We start from the raw sequence: 18949 nt of genomic DNA, 5'->3' as shown, positions 1-18949 counted from the left end.
ATTCAAGGTACTATGGCTAATTTGAGCACAAAGCAAGTACAGATTAGAATTCATTTCTTCAAGCAGTCTTTGTTTGATGTATCCTTCTTTTCTGCAGCTGTGCATGTTCTCATAACACGAACAGAGCTTATTGTTCAAGTTCAATAACATTACAGAAAACAGTATTGTTCTATTCATTTATTTTCCTGACCTAGCAGATAATCACCTGCTTCTCAGTAGATTTCATAAACATGAATTTTGCTGTGCTAGCAAATACTAGGTCAGAAAGCATCTTGCAATTTCAGAAAGCATACTGCAGTTTGAAAAAGCATCTTGTAATTTCATACAGAATTAAGCTGTACATAAAATAGAATGAAATGTGTTAACCCTTTTATCTTCTAATAAGCACTAAATATATACATTAGTACATATTTTTCTAACATCTATATAAAATGAAATTCATTGTAATTACAGATCACAATCCCTTAACATAGCTACATAGAGCCAGCCACCAAAATGCCAGTTATTGAGGTTGAGCTTAGGATTGCAGGCATAAGACATGACAGTACAGCACTGTAGTGGGGGACACAAGACAGGGAAGGGGTTAACATATTACCAGATAGGTTTATTTCTCTTAAGCCATGTTTCTCAAGGGTCACTTGAAAAACTAAGCTTGAGTCTTTTTTTTTTTGGGGGGGGGGGTGATAATATGAGCAAGTGCCAACATAGCTAGCTAGAGTTTTGTAAAGAATATGTCCTTTGAACATCAAACTTATTTATACAAGATGCTTGTGTTAAAAATGTATGTCATTTATATATCAAATTGATTTTTTTTACAGATGCATGTGCCGAAAAAGTATTTGTGAGCTTTGCTTGTGTTTAAGTATAACAGTGCGCCCTGCTGAAATGAAGACAAGTGTACATGCATTTTTGTAGCTGAATTAAATGTGTATGTTTTAAGAGGATACTGGCACAGCAGAGCTTAATTTAAGAAAAATAAGGGAAATGTAAATCAGCTGTTAAGCCATTAAAAGGCACCCCCCCCCACAGTGCTGGATAGGACTGGAGATGCAGGGTCTGGGGAAGAGCCTTTGTCCATTAGCTCAGTGAAAAGAAGGGAGGCCCCAGGCACTGCCATAAACATTTGGATGGTATTGTGGCCATCTGTGCTAACTTCCTGTCTCCACTTCAAAGGGGAATACTGTGAAAACCTAGAGTCAGGTGACCAGATGAGGTCATTCTGCCAGCCCTCTTGGAAAGTTTATTTTAGATATTAGAGAGAAATCACAGAGTAGTGATTATTCTGTTTGGGAAACCTGACTAGAAAGACAGTCACCCACATCATCTTGCCTTGCAGTAGTAACAACTAGGGAACAGCAAAATTATTTTAGATTTAGTCAGAAATATAGTAAAGCTTAGTTTTGGTATTGTTTTTCTTTATTTGTCCAAGTCTGTCCATCAATGTTCTTTTCGATATTTCCTGTGATCTGAACTCTGTGGTTTACTGTGAATACATATTCAGTATTTTCATGCTCCTTTATTTATTATTAAATATATCTAAAACTTTTATTGCGACTGATCCTTGTAGAAAGTAGCTAACCTTTGAAAGTACTTATTTGGTTACACTGTGGACCACTCCAGAAGGCCTAGCTGTTTTGGTAAACTACTGCCATTTGTATTAGCATTAATATTGCACAGTATAATCGGACACCATTTGTTAAGGGCCTTAGAGTAGCTGATTGTGAAGTATCTAGTGACCATGACAACTACCTTATACTCTGGACAGAAAAGGGTACAGCAGGTGTGTGGTGTGTGTACTACTTGGGGCAGGGGCACAAAGCACTGGGTTCACACAGCTGGAGAACTTGGCTTGGACACTTGGCTGAGGACCTAACCCTACAGCTGTACCAGCGGGAAGTCTTACTGGGGATCTGGAGGGAGACAGATATAGAGACACCCAGACCCTGGGCCAAGTGTGTTCCTGTATTCCTTGTGTGTTCTTAAGGGAAACTGAACTTGATGTAGAGAGGTCTGCATCTGGAAATACTGAGTGTATCTATTTGTATTCAAAGTGCATGTCCCTCCTCCAGTGTCAGTGGTGAGGATTCAGACTCCTTGATTACTGGCCCAGCATGGGGACAACACATATTGGTAGCAGTGATGGGCAGTATATCTAGTTCATGTTACAAAGATAGCAGCTCCTGCTCCCATTTCTCTTGAACCTCATCCCACAAAATGACTGGGTCAAAGGGCTCACCATGAGGAATAAATGAGCTCATTACTGGGGATGAACATAGAAAAAAAATCTTATATATGCATTACTGATGTTAATAGCTATGGTCATCATTAGTATTATTGTTGTTGCTATGGGTTCATAGGTTATTACTGGTCTTACAGTAAAGTGGACCACTAAGGAGCCTAGCCCAAACATCCAGTTGTACTTAAGCACTGTCTAGTTAAGTGACTTGCTCTATGGAGAGAATCAAACCCTTACTACAGGAACTGCAGCATACAAGCCTTGACCATCTGCAAGACTATGTTATTATTAACATTGATGCTATTGGATATTACCTGCATAGTGCCATTGTTACTGTGGATTCATTGCATTTAAGTCTGCCTTCATATATTCCTGTCTATTAATTTTGCTATTCTTCTGACACAAGCAGAATGCATGAAGCCATGCCATTTAAAAATGCCACTTAAAATTTTGTTTTCATGGCTTTTCAGCAAAAGGAATGCAATTTCAGACTTGCTTTCCTAGCACAAATCAAAAGTCTTCCATCTTCTGGGAATCTGCATTGAGTATCCACTTTCAGCTTGCCAAAGTGGGTATAGACACAGAGGTGCCATCATCAAGAATAGATGTCAAAGCTCGATATATTAAAATTGAATATATCCTGTTCTGAACATTACAGTGTTAAGTTATGGAAGGGGTGATAAACCTCATAGGATTTGAAAAAGTAATGGCTGCAAATCTTTCTTCTCTCGGGCCATATTTTTACTCAAAGAAATAAGCTCTGGAAGGAAACACAAACTGGTCCAGAGGCCAGCTGGAGAAAGAGAATCATATGTCAATAACTGGATTCAACCCACTGCAAAGCTAAAAACAAAGGAATTTCAAAGCCTTTCTGTTGCTGGAAGAATATTTATACTGCAGAGGAACTAGTTTAGACTGTCAGTCTTTCAGATATTCATTCATGCTGTTTTCTCCAGTCATACATAGACTTCTACCTAGCTAACACAGACAGACTCAAAGAACTTTACATAACAATGAAGAGGAACCAAAGATTGATATTGCATCTTGTTAGTTTGAGACCTGGCTAACCCACAAAGGCAGATCCACTTCCAGTAACATACAGTAAAGTGTGCCAGAGAGGCCTTCTATACAATTCTGTCTATAACTGAACTGGACTTTTGCTTAGAGTGGAGCTTGCATGTATGAGCAAGTCATTTTTCACAATGCTGTGAAGGTGTAGAATTATCATGTCTATGTTCAGCTCTCCTTGAAAAATAAGGTTTACATTTAGTGATTCTAAGCACTAATGTTGTACTGGCACATTCTTCTACAATAGACTGACTATAACCCCTCTCCACAACATCTCTTTTTAATCATAATCATTCAAAGGCTAACTGCAGATCATCATCTTTGTTGTGTAACCTTCATTACTCTTAAAAACTGGTCTTTCAAGATATTCTGTGTAACGTGTGTTCTTTTTACACGGTTACTTGTATATATGTGTTGAGATATCATGTAGATCTTGTCTCTGCATGCAGATATATCTAAGAACTCCAAAGATTCTCTAGAAACCTTATAGCTAAAGCTCAAAAAAATCAGTTGTGTTGTATAGAAAGTCAACAAATGCCTTAAAACTCTTATTCATTATCTTTCCACACAATAAATATGTCATCCACAAAACGCCTATAAAATCCAAGAGAGGAAGAAAAGCACTAAAGGCAAACCTTATTTTTCAAGGAGACCTGAACATAGACATGATAATTCTACACCTTCACAGCATCGTGTTACCAACAGATCTATGTTCACATACCATAGTGAAGTTATGGCCAGTTTGCAACTTAGTGGAAAAATTTGCCTATTTTACTAGCAGATCCTGAGGTTAGGCAGGTCATTGACTCTGAACTGAAGTTCTGCTTTAGAAATCATTTGTCCCTAAGAAGACAATTATAGGAACTATAACATCTCTGTGATACCAGAGTCAGAAAGGAAGGGGACTTTAGATGCCATAATTTTAAGGTTTGTGATTACATCTTTATCTGTACCTCGTTTACACATTTCTGGTGTCACCATCAGTTTAGATGTTTATGCTGATTGTAAAAGCAAGGACACTGTATATTTTGTGACCTGTTGCACATGCAGTGCCTTCTATATTGGAAGACCAATAGGTTGTTTAAGGATATGATTTTGGAACACTTGAATGATATAGCCAGATGTAAAAACACTAGCGCTTTAGCCAAACATATGTTGAAAGGAACTAGTACTTCAAGTTTTTTGTGTTAGAGTTAATGAGTCACAATCCTAGGTAATTTGATAAGAACAGAAGTGAAGTATGTGACAGAGATGGATTTTACTGCTGAAAGCTTATGTTGAACCAGGTTTAAATGAGAGGGTCTCCCTTAAACCTGTTTTAAAGAAAAGACCATTGCGACACTGATAGGTCTGGATACATAATTATTTTTTTCCCTGTTTTGTTCCTTGTTCAAACTGGTGTGTAGTGTTCTCTATTTGTTATACAACAACATTTATGCAGCTTTTGTATTTATCTTAGTTATCCATTATATTATTTTTTTTTCCTTTGCTGCATGTATACAACTGCATATCTAGTTTTAATAGGTCTAAATGTTTGTGATGTTGCTTTTAGTGAGTGTGGAGAGTTTATGCATGACATTTATTAGGTTTTTCATTTTGTTACACTTGTACATTCAAGTAAGTTCCTGATGCTCTTTCTGCTTCTGCATTTATCTGTGCTTATGGTTAGGTCTGAAGGAACATATAGGGACTGCTCGATGTTTTTTATGATTTATTGCTGTGTTTGGAATAAGCTTAACAAAGCTTTATATTTGATGATGGAAATATTGTTTTATTGCTATGTCTAACAAATGGTAGGCTGCTTTTGTTGTTTGAGAGGGTTTTTTAATTAAATGATAACACATAATTGCTGAACTTCCTGTGATTGGTTGAGTGTTTACTTTAAATAGCACTGAGATTTTGTGTTCTGTAATGGTCTGATGAAGCAGAGGTTACTCTGTGAAAGCACGTATCTTCTGTTTTAATAAAGTTACTTCTATATGCAATGATTTAAAGCAGTGTTTGGGAGGAGTTTTTGTTACTGTTTTGGTAATGTATTAGTACTGACAGATGAATCTTAATGTGTTAAAGGAGATAATAGAACTAGATGTAGGATCTTTAGGAAATGGAAGGAGTTAAGTGCAAAGAAAGAAATGGAATCTGTGTGAATATATATACAGACAATAATGTTCAGGAGGAGCAATATTTAAGGGAAGACAGAACTTAGAACTATCTATGCAATGTGAAACTGAATAATTAAGATAGAAATTATATGTATAGTATCCACAAAGGGATATTCATTATAATGGTTTGCAGTCTTTTTATAAATGACTGCATCTGCATGTCCCTGTGCAATGCATAAGGTTAATAAAGATGTTTAAAAAAAACTGTAGGTGGATAGGGACAATAATATGCAGAAGTTTGAAGACAGAGTGCCTACAAATGCTATTCCAACTACCCTGTGCATCTCAGCCTGTCAAAAAAAAAAAAAAGCAACGTGTCAGGGGTTATCCATCCAAATTTTAAACATAACTAGCAAAGATGTTCCACACAGAAGTTGCTGTGCCCAAGCATTGCTGTAGTGATCTTGTAAAAAAATGATTGTGAAGGAAACACTGAGACTGGACACAGTGTTCCATCCTTTTCTGAGGATCATGAGAAGAATGGGTGTGCTGTTTTCAACTCCAAGATGACTACTTATAATGCACTGCAAATGAACCAACAAAGTGTGCAGCCATCATGAAGGCAGACAATCATGACTACTTAAAGGTCCCATCCAGTCCCGAACATGCCTCCAAGAGGTTACTAGACATGTCCCTTGTCTCAGGCCACAAAAGTCTGCAAAGAATGGGATCATCACATACCTCTACTTACTCCTCCTAGGTTCTCCATGGACTCTCGCTGCAAACACCTCCATGCAATCCTTCCTCTAGATGCTACCCTCCATGGTTACTGGGATTTGTAGTCAACTTTAGCTAGTACATAATGAAGATCTCAAGAGACATCTGACTTTGATGCATTGTATTGTACAGTGAATATAATTAACATTATGGGAAACCAAACCTCTCTGCAAACATTCAAAATGCCTTTTCTATTAGACGTACTGGTACAAATGTTGAAGCCAAGCTACCCTTACAGACTATACTGTAAGCACAGACCTTTTCTACAAAGCAACTAAATGCAAACTGGAAACAGATCCAGTGTGCGTCACAGAAGCAAATACATACAGATGTCCTTCTGTATCACTGTTGCAGTATCCTAAATTGAAGGGATGTTCTTTCCCAGGCAGAATACAAAAGCTTGTATGTGCCGTACATCACACTTATGCTCCCTGCACAAAATGTAGGGCATAAAAGGGATGTATAGATGCTCGGGACTTATTTGCTTTGAATTCCATTATTGCTAGTTAGTCTGAATGCCTTGTTGCTGCACTGAATACTTAGCCACCATATAAAAGTGCCCTGTTTTTTTTTTTTGTTTTACTTTTCCTCTTTTATTAACCCAGTACCCTCTTTTCAGGAAGTTTTAAAAATTTGTGTCCCCTCCTTTCATTCTTAGATCTCTGCTTTGCCCTTTGGCCTCCCTACTGCCCCAAGGGTATTCACAAAATGCTTAGCTCCTGTACTTGTTTTCTGCAGCCTCCAAGGCATTCAGATTTTTCCTTATCTAGCAAACCTGTTGCTTTAGGTACCTTCACCCAGTTGTCTGTTATAGGATTTTGAGTCCTCCATCTCTCTTTTACAAAGTCTGGGGTTCACTATCAACTTCCAAAAGCCCATTCTGACTACCTCTCAGGATCATTTGCATCTGGGATGCAGGATTTAGACAGTGCCAAAGTTGACCTCTCTTCCACCTCCAAAAGTTTTGTCATCGACAGCCTTCTTTCAGTCTCTTCTTCTGACTGCCATGCCAGCCTGTGACTTGCTTCAGGCTCTGGGATTCATAGCTTCTTCTGTTCCATTGCTTCCTCTTGTCAGAATGCATATGCAGAAGCTTCAATGGCACCTCAAGTCACTTTGGCTGCAGCATTGTCACCCTCTGGATTTCGGTGTACCTCCCCTTCCCTGTCTAAAGAAGGAATTTGAGTGGTGGATTCAACAGCTTGCTTTCAATCCAGGCCAGCTCTTATAGTCTCCAGTCTCTTCTCAGTAACTGTTCACTGATGCCCAAGAGATGGGGTGGGGGGGGGGCATATTTTGGTTACCTGAAAGTTCAGTGTCTCTGGCCTCCCCATCAGATGTCAGACCATATTAAAATCAAAGAGGTGAGTTCTGATTCTGGCCCTTCAAGCTTTTCACTCCATGTTCTCTCCAGGCCCCTTGAAGGTGTCCACAGACAATACTAGAGTGATGTGGTATGTCAACAAACAGGGAAGCACAAAATCTTATGTCCTCTGCAGGATGACTTTTAAGACTTGGGAAGTGGCTCTCAGTTATCTCTTCAGGCAGAATATATTCCTTCAGAGCACAGTCTAGTGGCAGACTCTCTGAGCAGGTCTAAAACACAGGCTCACAAATGGATGCTTCACAGAGACATGTTTCTGGACACTGCCCATCACTGGAGTATTCCTCAGGTTGATCTTTTTGCCTCCCCTCTGAACAGGCAGCTTCCTGTCTTCTGTTCCACAGCACCATGCCATCTGGCATGGAAGATGGATACCCTTTATTTTCCCCCTGAAAGGGAATGTTTCTTTATGCTTTCTCTCCTCTTCCTCTACTTCCAAGAGTCCTGGAGAAGATTTAGCTGGACTCCCCAAAAATCTTGCTAGTTACTCCCTTTTGACCAATACAGCATTGGTTCCCCCTCTTAATGCATCTGGTCAGAGGCAATCATTACAATTTACCTCACCATTTGGATCTCATGACACAAAACAAGGGGTCTCTCATCCATCCTCATTTGTCCACTCTTCAACTGATACTATGGGTGATCAGGTTTTGATCCCTTTCAGGCACCTCTTTTCTGAGGTTGTGCTCAGGGTTTTAAAGGCGGCAAGGAATCCCCTCAACCAGATATTCTTATATGTCTAAATGGAAAAGGTTTTCTGTCTTGTGCCATGCTTGTAACTAGGACCCTTTTTCAGGGGCAGTCCCCTCTGATCCTCTCTTATTTGTGGGAGAGGTTTCAGTCTGGCCTGGCCTATTCTTCAATGAAGGCCCATTTGTCAGCCATTGCTGCTTGTCTGCCCTCAAATCCTCCTTTGGCTTCTCAGTTTGAGGTCAAACAATTTCTTAAAGGTATCCTGCATATTAGGCCTCCAAGGAAACCTATTTGTCCTCCTTGGGACCTTAATTTTGTTTTGGAAAAACTGACTCAGGCTCCTTTTACACCTGCAGATTCTGCTTCTTTGTAACACTGTACCTGGAAAACAGTTTTGTTGCTGACTCTTACTTCTGCTTGGACAGTTTCAGAGCTCCAGGCCCTTATGACAATTCCTCCTTTTTTTGGTTTTTCATGGCAACAGGATGCTCCTTCATACTAATCCTCCTTTTATGCCCAAGGTAGTAAATAAGTTATCCCTGAATCAATTGGTACAACCCCCTTCCTTTTTCCCTTCTCCTCAGTCTGCTAGGAAGAGAAGCCCTGAATACCTTAGATTTGCACAGACAGTTTGCATTTAATTTGGATAAAACTAAGGCCATTCATCTGTCTGATCAGCTTTTTGTTTCCTTTCATCCCGGGACATCTGGTTTCACCATTTCTAAGCAAACCCTCTCTTCCCGGATTTTATAAGGCCATTTCCTTTTGTTATACTTTTCATGTCAAGTCTCTCAATACTTCTGTTAGAGCTCATTCCACTAGGGCTGATGCCTCTTCTGGTGCAATCTTCAAGGGGCTGGACATCAGTTCCAGCCTTGAAGCTGCTACTTGGTCTTCAGTGCATACCTTTACTAAGCACTGGATGTGGTTTCAAGGGCCAGAGCAGGTTTTGCTGAAACCATTTTTGGGGGGTTTGTTGAGGGCTCTTTTCATCCATCTACCTCCCATTCGAGTCTTCAGCTTTTTTACTCTCCCTTCTGTTTAGGATACTGCATCAGCAATATAGTAAAATCTTACCATAACAACAGACATACTTCTCTTGTCTATTGCACTATTCACTCCCTCAATCCAACCCCCTCGTTTGTTCGGACACTACTGTTATTACAGGATAAGCTTACATTGTGATTTTAGATTTTTTCATACATTTGTTTTCCTCTTGAAATCAAGGGTCACAAGAGTCTACTGATGCTTGTGACCAAACAAGGCACAGATCTAAAGATTTGAATTAGGAGAACTAAATTTATGTTGAGACTCAGCATTACTGTAGCTTTAAAAATAGTAAAGTGTGGAGTTAACCAAGGTCAGGGTATAATTATCTTTTGGCAAAGCCTTGAATGTATGTAGAACAGTAGAGTTAAATATTTAAATGAAAGAGCAAGATAATAGTGTGTGTGTGTGTGTGTGTGTGTGTGTGTGTGTGTGTGTGTGTGTGTGTGTGTGTATAAAATCAAAAAAGAAGCAAAACATTACTAAAAATAGGCAGTATAACTACACTTGGACAATATAATGTGGAAAATATTTCTCACTGTAGGAAAACAAAGAAACCTAACACTTTGATCATAATGATGAAATTGTCACTTTGTTCACAGTATGGTTATTAGCATTAAAAGAAGCCACGTCAAGCACTCAATAGAGCATGCAGGAAATTTGCATTGCTTAACCATTTCTCTCAGATGTTCCAATCAAGAGAAAAGTGATAGCCCCAGAATGGTTTTCAGGTGACTAATGCAAACAATATTGACTGCTCAGTTGTTGATTCAGTTTATACTTGACTGGAAAAGTGTTTGTGAATCCAACAGATACGTTAAAGTGCATATAGTTGCAGTATATCACACAGAAATTCAGTAGTGTTCATTGTAAAAAATCACTGGACTGCAAAGCTGGCTATAAATTGCAAAAGTCTCTCCTTTAAGTCTGATGCCAAAGTTGAATGTAATCCTGTAAATGAGAAAAGCATTCAGATGAGTCTTGAAGGATTATATGAATGATGCTATGGACTCAATTGTTATAAATTGGTCAAAAAAAAGAGTTGTTTGGTCTTTATAAAACAAAAGGCATAGCCTTTTGTTTCAAGTCATTTCAATGCAACAGCTGAATATATTGCACAGATTCACTATCAGCTGACTAGACACAATTAAATGGGTTCCTATTGTGCACCTGCAGGACATTAGTGTCACTTTACAGTCAGTATAAACAATTACGTGTTCCTGAGGTAAAACATTCACAGATTCTCAGAAACAAAAAAATGCATCAGTTCATAAATTCATGATGGAAAGAATCATCAGACTCATGAGGGCAATTATTCACACTCCTGAAACAAGCAATGCTCTGTTTAATGCAGTATCATCAGTTAATGCAAATGAAGAAAATGCATTTTTCAATGGCTTTAGAAAGCTAAATGAAAACTATATGAACTCAAATAATTCCTTTGATATTTTGGTCAAATGCTAATTTGATAGCAGAACTTGGTGAAATACTACAGAACTTTATCCAAAATTTGAACAAAATACTGAAGCAAAAATACAAAAAATATATGGTATTGTTAGGATGGCTAAATACAAAGCAAACAGGTTTACTGTCCATCTAGATATACTACACTTTTCTGTGATGAAATTCAGGCTTCAATACAAATATGCTACAGAATGCTGAAAAAGATTCATAAAGCATACCTGTGCATATTTAAAGACACAACATATGCCACAATAATTTGACCTGAAATGTCAAACAACTGTCAAATCTCCAATACTAGTCATATAAAGGGCAATGTGATTCACCATGATGTAAGAGATTAAATGCTTGAGCATTTAACAACTTCTCCAGAGCATCCTTAGTCAAACTGGCAAGCAGAGAGCATTGTACAAACCGTCAAAACCATAATGTATAAATGTACTGCTGTCTGTTGGCAGGGATGTCACCCAGCTTTACTGGTTTCATTACATCCAGCTGACTTATCAGCTCAGTTGTTAAGGGGGAAATGATGACAAGGTTACCAACTTCATTAATATTACTACAACCTGAGAGTGCACCAAATGCAAAATCAGTTAAGCAGTTAGGAGAGGCAGACAAACTTATCACAGCTCATCTAGGGTACTTTCTAAAGTTTGGACACTATCAAAATTTAAACTCCATTTGACAAGCATTGGGTGTACCAAATTGCTGCTGTTATCAAGCAGACCAATGCAGAGGTTTGGGCATAACTCAAGATAACTTCGAGTCACACATCCCTCAAAAGGAGAGTTTACAACAGAAGCTGACAGCAACAAAACAGACTGCTCCTGAATTTTACAGTTATCCCTACAGTGGTTTTGTATCAGGCATTAAACATTCATGGACATGAGTTAAACAGCAGCCCTTCAATGCAGCAGAGAGCTAGCATTGCATAGACAGACTACACATCAGTGGTAACTAGACGTGAGTAGCTAAGTAGGGATATGTACAAGCAGACAGGCAAGTGTACCACAGGGAGCTAGACAACATGGAAGGGAAACTTTATAAAAATAAGTTTCACAGGTTCATAGGCTCATATCAGGCTTATGTCCACCAGGACTGTACAACCCTAGCCATGCAACTCAACTCAATTTTGCTATAGAGTTCCATGGACACCTATATGGTGGGGTATGTTATTTAGGAGATGGCTAAGGGTTATGCATGTGGGGGTATGTTAGTTGGGGATCATTTATTTACGGTCAACCTCTGTCCATCAGAGACATGGGTGCCAGGCCGGCAGAGAATTTGCAATTTCCCATCCAATGATCAGGGTTTCTTTTGAACAGGGTCAAGAGGAATTCTGCTTCATGTAGATATTCTGTAGTGGTGGGATCATTTGATACACATATTGATCCCTCCAGCAGGCTCTATTTACGTTGCAGACAAAATTCATATCATTGGATCTAATGCTTCTGGTGTGGTTTGTCTTGTGGATATGCAAGACATCCATCAGAGCTGGATCCGAGAACGCCTTATATACTAGGTATACATCACCTCTCAGTAACCTGTAGGAAACTGAGTACAGAGAAAAGACCTTAATGTAATCTTTATAGGAAAGGGTATTCACACCCTGGTTTCTCCCATTGAGGGCATTCCAACTGTTGCAAGTGCCTGCCTAGGTACATGCCAAAGGGGGGCACTGTACTTAATTATGTACCTGATAAGGGCTGAGTAGAGTGGTATTACCTCCTTGGATCTGGATCCCATAAATTTGCTTAAGAGTTGGGCATCATTGAATGATTTTATTGCTATCTTGGTTACGTGTTGGTCAAATACCAGATTACTGTCTACATATGTTCCCAGATCCCCAACTATCAGGTCATCTCTTAGAAATGTTTTATCACTGAGGTAATGAGTTTGGGTGGATGCTTTCCCAAAGGACACTATAATGCATTTCTTTGCATTGAGTTCTAATCTGTGGCTTTTCCACCAATCATTTGTTTGTGTTAGACTCTCTTGTAGAATGTAGGTGTTGTGTGGGGAAATACGCGATTGCTCCCAATTTACAGTCATCTGTGAACTTTGCGAGTCAAAGGCCTTTGATATTTGGCATCTACTTCATGGAAGTCAAGACTAACAGGAGTGGGCCCAATGCAGACCCTTGGACTGGTCCTCTAGTCACCTGTTTTTTGGTGGAGGTGGTCTCACCAATCTGGACTTCTTGGCTCCTATCTTTGGGCAATCCATTGAGTTATATAGGAATTTATAACTAGATCTGAGAGTTTGTCAACAATACCAGAGTGGAGTATTGCATTGAAAGCCTGGGTCATGTTAAAGTATGTGGTATTCACCATTTTTCCCTTATCCATAGACATGGTGACCCTTCTTGAAGAAGTCTGCCAGGTTAAGTAGGGAAGACCTTCCCCTTACAAAGCCATACTCGGATGGGTCCAGTCCCTGTACGTTGCAAGTATTGATAATTTCTATGATAATTTGGTCCATGGCTTTGCACACAAGAATTATCAAACTGATGGGTCTGTAGTTCCTGAGGTCAGGTAATGGTTGACCCTTATGAAGAGGAATGACCACTGTGAGTCTCCACTGACCTGGCATCTAACTTATTTCAAGGTTGTAGCTGAAGACTACCTCAAGTGAACCTGCTAGGTCATAATTTAGGCTATTTAGGAGGTAACCAGGAATATTGTCAGGGCCCACTGAAGCAGTGCGTTTGGGCTTAGTGAGCATATCCAGGACCTGTTTGCTCCCTGTTGATAGTTGAGAGAGAGATGTTAGAAGGGATTTAACAGGGGGTACTATGAGGAGTAAGAGCTAAAGTTAGAGCTAAATTTATCAGCCAGTAGATTTGCTATGTCAGTGTGGTCAATGAAGGTTTATTTATTTATTTGACATTTGTTAACAGGTTGGTCCAACTAAGCCAAAGGCCCATTTTCAGTGGAGACCCAAGGAGAAAAGCTCCAATCTGTATACAATACATACAATAAAAATACAGTGACAAGTACAGAGTACAATTCCCAAACCCAAGGAGACAAGTTTCAGTCTTCATACAAAACCACAATACATTAAATGTTACATGGACAATTCCCATGACAATAATATACAATGCAATAAAAGATAAAACAAGTTATATAACAAAAGTATCACCAGGAAAAAGACTTGCCAGTGCTACAACAGTAGTGAAGGTATACATTTGAAGCTCAAGGTTCTATCCGTACAATGCCAGAAGTGTAAAAACACTGTATTGTATGTCCTGTAGCAAAGGAGAGAAATGGGGAGCAAGACAAAAATAGAAGGAAACAGATTTGAAGAGGAGTTAGGCAAATAGAGGGGAGGGAGAGATTACAGAGAGGTCAAGTGGGAGCTTGGAAGGTTGTGTCATTTACCAGCAGTTGTGCACACTGCTGAGTACTACCTTTAAGGTCCCTGACATCACTGAAGATCTTGTCATTGCCCTTAGCCTAGGAGGATATTCTGACCTTGGAACTGGCCTTCCTGGACTTTATTAGACCTCTTGGTTTCTTTACTTAGTTGAATAAGAGTTCTTGTCTCAGAGTTGCTCTTTCTGATTTTAGCCATAAGTTTTTTTTTTCTTTTGTTATATAGCCTGTTAAGGTAAGGATTCCACCAGTGTGGTTTGTTTTTGGTGTTAGATCTGGGCTTCCTTCTGGAAGGTACAGTAGCCTCAATACAGCCACTTCCATCTTTGTACAGGGTTTCTGTAAATAAGTCTGCATAAGTAGCTGTGTTCTCAGGGTTTGGGGGAGCCATGAATTTTGACAAACCCTTAACAGGTTATAGTTTCCTTTATTATAGTCCCTAACTGTTATGGGTTTAGTTGGGTTTTCCAGGCTGAATTTTATTTTGAAGGAGACAACTTTGTGGTCCAACTTCACCAATGAGTTTGTGACATGGGGGAGGTGCAGTGCTCTCCCATATTGGTGAATATTAAATCCAATAGGTTTCATCCTCTGGTGAGAGCATGTACTAATCTGGTCCAAGAAACGCTGTGCCTGTGAGTTATAGGCAGTGTACGTTTCACAGTCTATAGATGGGTAGTTAAAGTCTCCCATGAATAGGGTATTTAGTTAAATGGTGAGCACCTACACTAGGTCTGGGTAAGAGGTGGGAGCTTTATGGATCATAGAGGGTGACTTGTAGGTGTCCATTACATGGTAGGGAACCTTCTCTATGGAGACTTGGGCATGGATGAACTTCAGGGCATCATCTTGTTTAACCAACCTAGAGTTGTATTTGCTGCTAACATAGATTGAGTCACATTCATCTTTAGCCACTGTCTGTGCTGCTGTTGGTCTAAAGGTGTGAAATCCACTGTAGCCTTCCACTGCCGGAGTACCTTCTGTAGCTTTAAACTAAGTCTCAGTAACACCACTCATATCTACATTCTCCAGTGAGGAGAGTTTGCAGTGTGTGGAGGTTCATGTTTAGGTTCCTAGACATACCTCAACTGTACAGATTCCCACAGAATGTCCAGATTTTGGCCTTATATGTTTGGTCCGTTTTTCATAATATTGTCCATTTTTCATAATATTGTGGCTGCCTGGCAAATTAGTGACAAATCTTTAAAGATTGAAGTTAGAAAATGACAGACGTTTGAATTTCAGACTTCATACCATTCAGAAAGTTTATGCTAATGAAAAACCTGTAATTCTATCAATGTTCTACATTTGTAAGATCAATACTTCAGAATTGTCCCTAGCTGTACCACTTTTTTATGGCTTTGTCCAGATTCCTTACTCTAAGAGGTTGAGAGGTATGCGCCCCAGCATTAAGCAGCAACACTAAGGTTGCTTTGAGTGCTTTTTTTTTTTTTTTTTTTTTTTTTTTGCTGCATGTTAGTAGTGTTGTCATTTTGACTTTTCCTAAAAAAAAAGGCTGTAAGGATGTGGATAAAGTTTGAGTCAGTATCCAAAATGCCCAGGGGGCAGGTACTTGGCAAAGTAAAAGTGGTCTGCTGACCATGTCCTCCCATGCTGACAGATATTGTATTCCCCTGGAATAACACAATTTTCTGTTCGCACTGTGAACATCTTTGGTGAAGGTAGAATGCTGCTCAATGCAAGACATGTACCAGTCTGACATGTAATCAGAGAGATTCATGTCACTTTTCATTTAGTCCAGTGAAGTCTACCTCAGGTCATTCACACTTAGAAGAACTATGATATAATCATATTGGCACTTGTGGTGCAATGACCCAAGTGTGTGCATGATATTGCGAATCCTAGCTCCAGATAGGCAACTAACCTTTAGAGTCTCCATCCTGGTGAAAGGAGTATCTGTGTGTCAGACAGTGGGATCCCCTATGACAGGAGTACTAGGTAAAATGTTTGTCTGCCTTAAGGGCTTTGTTCTTGGGGGAGCATTGGGCTCAGGCTTATGTGCAGTTCTAGGTGTTGCTTTTGGCATGTGCTTTAGTGATTTCTGAGGATAGGCATTGCAATTTGACTGCTTAGGAGGTCTTTGAGGTTTGGAGACATTTCTTTTAAGTGCCTCAGCATAAAAAGATGTGTATGCGCGGTGGACAGTATGTGTGAAGGATGCAGTGTGCGTGCATTTGACAACATTTTTTGTAAGCGATTATTTTGCCTCCAAGGAAGTTACGTATGTACATCTCTTGTATACTATGTTGGTTTCTTTAAGGACTAAAAGGTGGTCTGAGTACATGATATATCTGATACATTGTTTCAGGATGCCCACGTCTACCATGCAGGTCATAAAGACATTAGGAAACAGACAATTCATGTTACCAGGACCTGTATTATGGCTAGGCTATATGGTATATGTTGCCTTGGTATTGCAGGGGTCACCTGAGTGGTGTCTAGGGTGAAGGCTAGATGTTAGTGTCATACAGCCCCAAGCTTAAGCTCCACAAAAAGCCTTTCTGTGTTATGGGTTAAAGTCCTAAGAACTAGCTTTATAGTTTTGCTACAATACAGGGTACTGCTAACCACCAATGAAGTGAACAGCACCTAATTTATAGCAGATAGAAAAAGTTGAAAAACAACCATGTCCTCTGGCCAATAAATGGCTAAACTTTAAGCTCCCTGGAGTGCCTCCCAACTCAGAGTGACTAGGACCGTCTTCTAGACAATAGATGATCCCAACACAGCAAAAGTAGCTCGACTGCATATTAATAACCAACTAAATCCCTAAAAAGCCCTCTGGCTGATGAAACAATCTCAGTTTAAGCCTTCCTATGCATTTTCCAACTCAGATTGACCAAATTACTTTATTACTGCCACTAGAATGGCAGTCCCAGTCTTCTTAATGTAAAGACACACTTTGGTTGGCGAAAAGATACCAACCAGCTACAACAAATAATTGTCACTTTAAGCTCCCCTGAGTGTCTCCCAGTTCAAACAGACCAGGCAACCTTTATACTCCCACTAGAGTTGCAATCCCAGTCTTCTTAATGTAAAAAAAACACTTTAGCCACAACTGAAAAGGTATCACAAACAAGTCTAAAAACTAACTACAAATAATTCCAAGATGATTCAAAAGCAGACAAGCCATCAACACACACAAACACACACAGGTAATCTGGGGGAGAACTCTACAAAGGGGAAATGTGCTCCAAATCCAACTGTAGGGAACTAAGAAGGGAAGTACGGTTTAGAGCAAGGGAAACTGAGGGAAAACTGCTGTATTCTTGGGCATAAACGTAATAGAAAGCTGTGTTAAGATCTAAGATTTTGTTTATTCATTTGCTTATTTTGGTTGACTTGGAGGTCTTCCAGGCCAGAGGTCATTTATTGCAGGCACCCTGAGATAAATACACCCAAAATATGAGCTTTATATTTTCATTTCTGTGTTTGTAGAAATTGTGTGTGTGTTGAATTTTTGTAAGAGAGAGATATTTACAAGAAGTACTTATCAAGAAGAAAATAGGAACAAGGATCAACAGTAAGCAAGCAGTAAATGAAAAATTGTACTAACATTTGCTCAGTAACAAGTGAATATCGGTCTTTGTCACATCATTAATAATATATGATTTAAGTGGAAAAAAACAGCACTCTGCTAGGTTCGCTGTTTGTAATGTCGGTATTCAAAATGCCAAATGCTAACAAGCTGAAAAAAGGTTCAAAACTACAAGAGAAGAGCAAATCTCAAACATCTCTCTTCACCCCTTCTGCAACCCCCCCCCCCCCCCCAAACTTGTACATACCAACTCGGAGATCACCATACCACTGAGAAAAGGGAATATTCCAAGAAATGGCCATCACAGACTTGATATATCTAAGCCCAGTTTTTTTGCAATTCTCTCTCTGTGTTTTGAGACTCACTCTAGCAGGTCCCAACATCTCAAATGGTTACCACTATTTTTTTTAACTTCTCCAAGAATTTGGGTTTCTAATACCATGACAGGAATGGACACTATTCCCAAGTCAAAGCATGATTAAAATTCAAGAAATTAGGATTGTTTCAATCTTGATGCTAGCCAAACATGTTCTTTGCAGCACTCTCAATGTGCCCAGAACTAACGCCTTCTGCAAATTCATATGGAGTTACATGCATTGGTAATGTATCTAAATATAACTGTAAATTCCTTATTATGAGACCCATTGCTCCTACTATTGGAACTTTTTGGGTATCCTTCTTCCACACTTCACACATTTCTGCTTACAAATCTTCATATTTTATGACTGTGTGTCTCTGTATGCAAGACACTGTAAAATCACTGGTGTAGCAATTTTAATTTTGTCTTCTTTTCCTGGACAGCTCTATCTGGTTTTCTTGCATTTTGTTTTTGAACTGTTGGTAATGGCTGATCCCATGTGATATAAACGTCATTTTTTATAATGCTTTGTGACTCATGTTTTTAGTGTTTTTCAGCTACTTAAATATTAAAATGTTTGCACAATCCTCAGTGCAACTGTCTTGCCACAATATTATGCCTTTCAGTATACAGGCCTTCTGCCATTAGTGTATCACACTCATCAACAAGATGTGTGACCGTTTACAATTCTGTTTTACAAAACCAGCATTTGCCCATTTCTCCCACATGTTCAATGGATTTTGTAAGCAAACATGTACATAGTCCACAATCCTGGGCTGCCAGTATTAACACTTTGTCTTAGTTTAAATTCACTTGCCATTAACCATTCCTGTGCTAGATCCTGATCAACATGAGGTTGTTCCAGGAGTTTGCTGTACTTGTAACTATAT

The sequence above is a fragment of the Protopterus annectens genome, chromosome 6.part0 (genome assembly GCF_019279795.1).
Source record: "Protopterus annectens isolate FY-2018-M chromosome 6.part0, PAN1.0, whole genome shotgun sequence".
NCBI classification, from domain to species: domain Eukaryota; kingdom Metazoa; phylum Chordata; order Ceratodontiformes; family Protopteridae; genus Protopterus; species Protopterus annectens.
The sequence above is the reverse complement of the archived record's forward strand: the minus strand, read 5'-3'. Positions refer to the sequence as shown.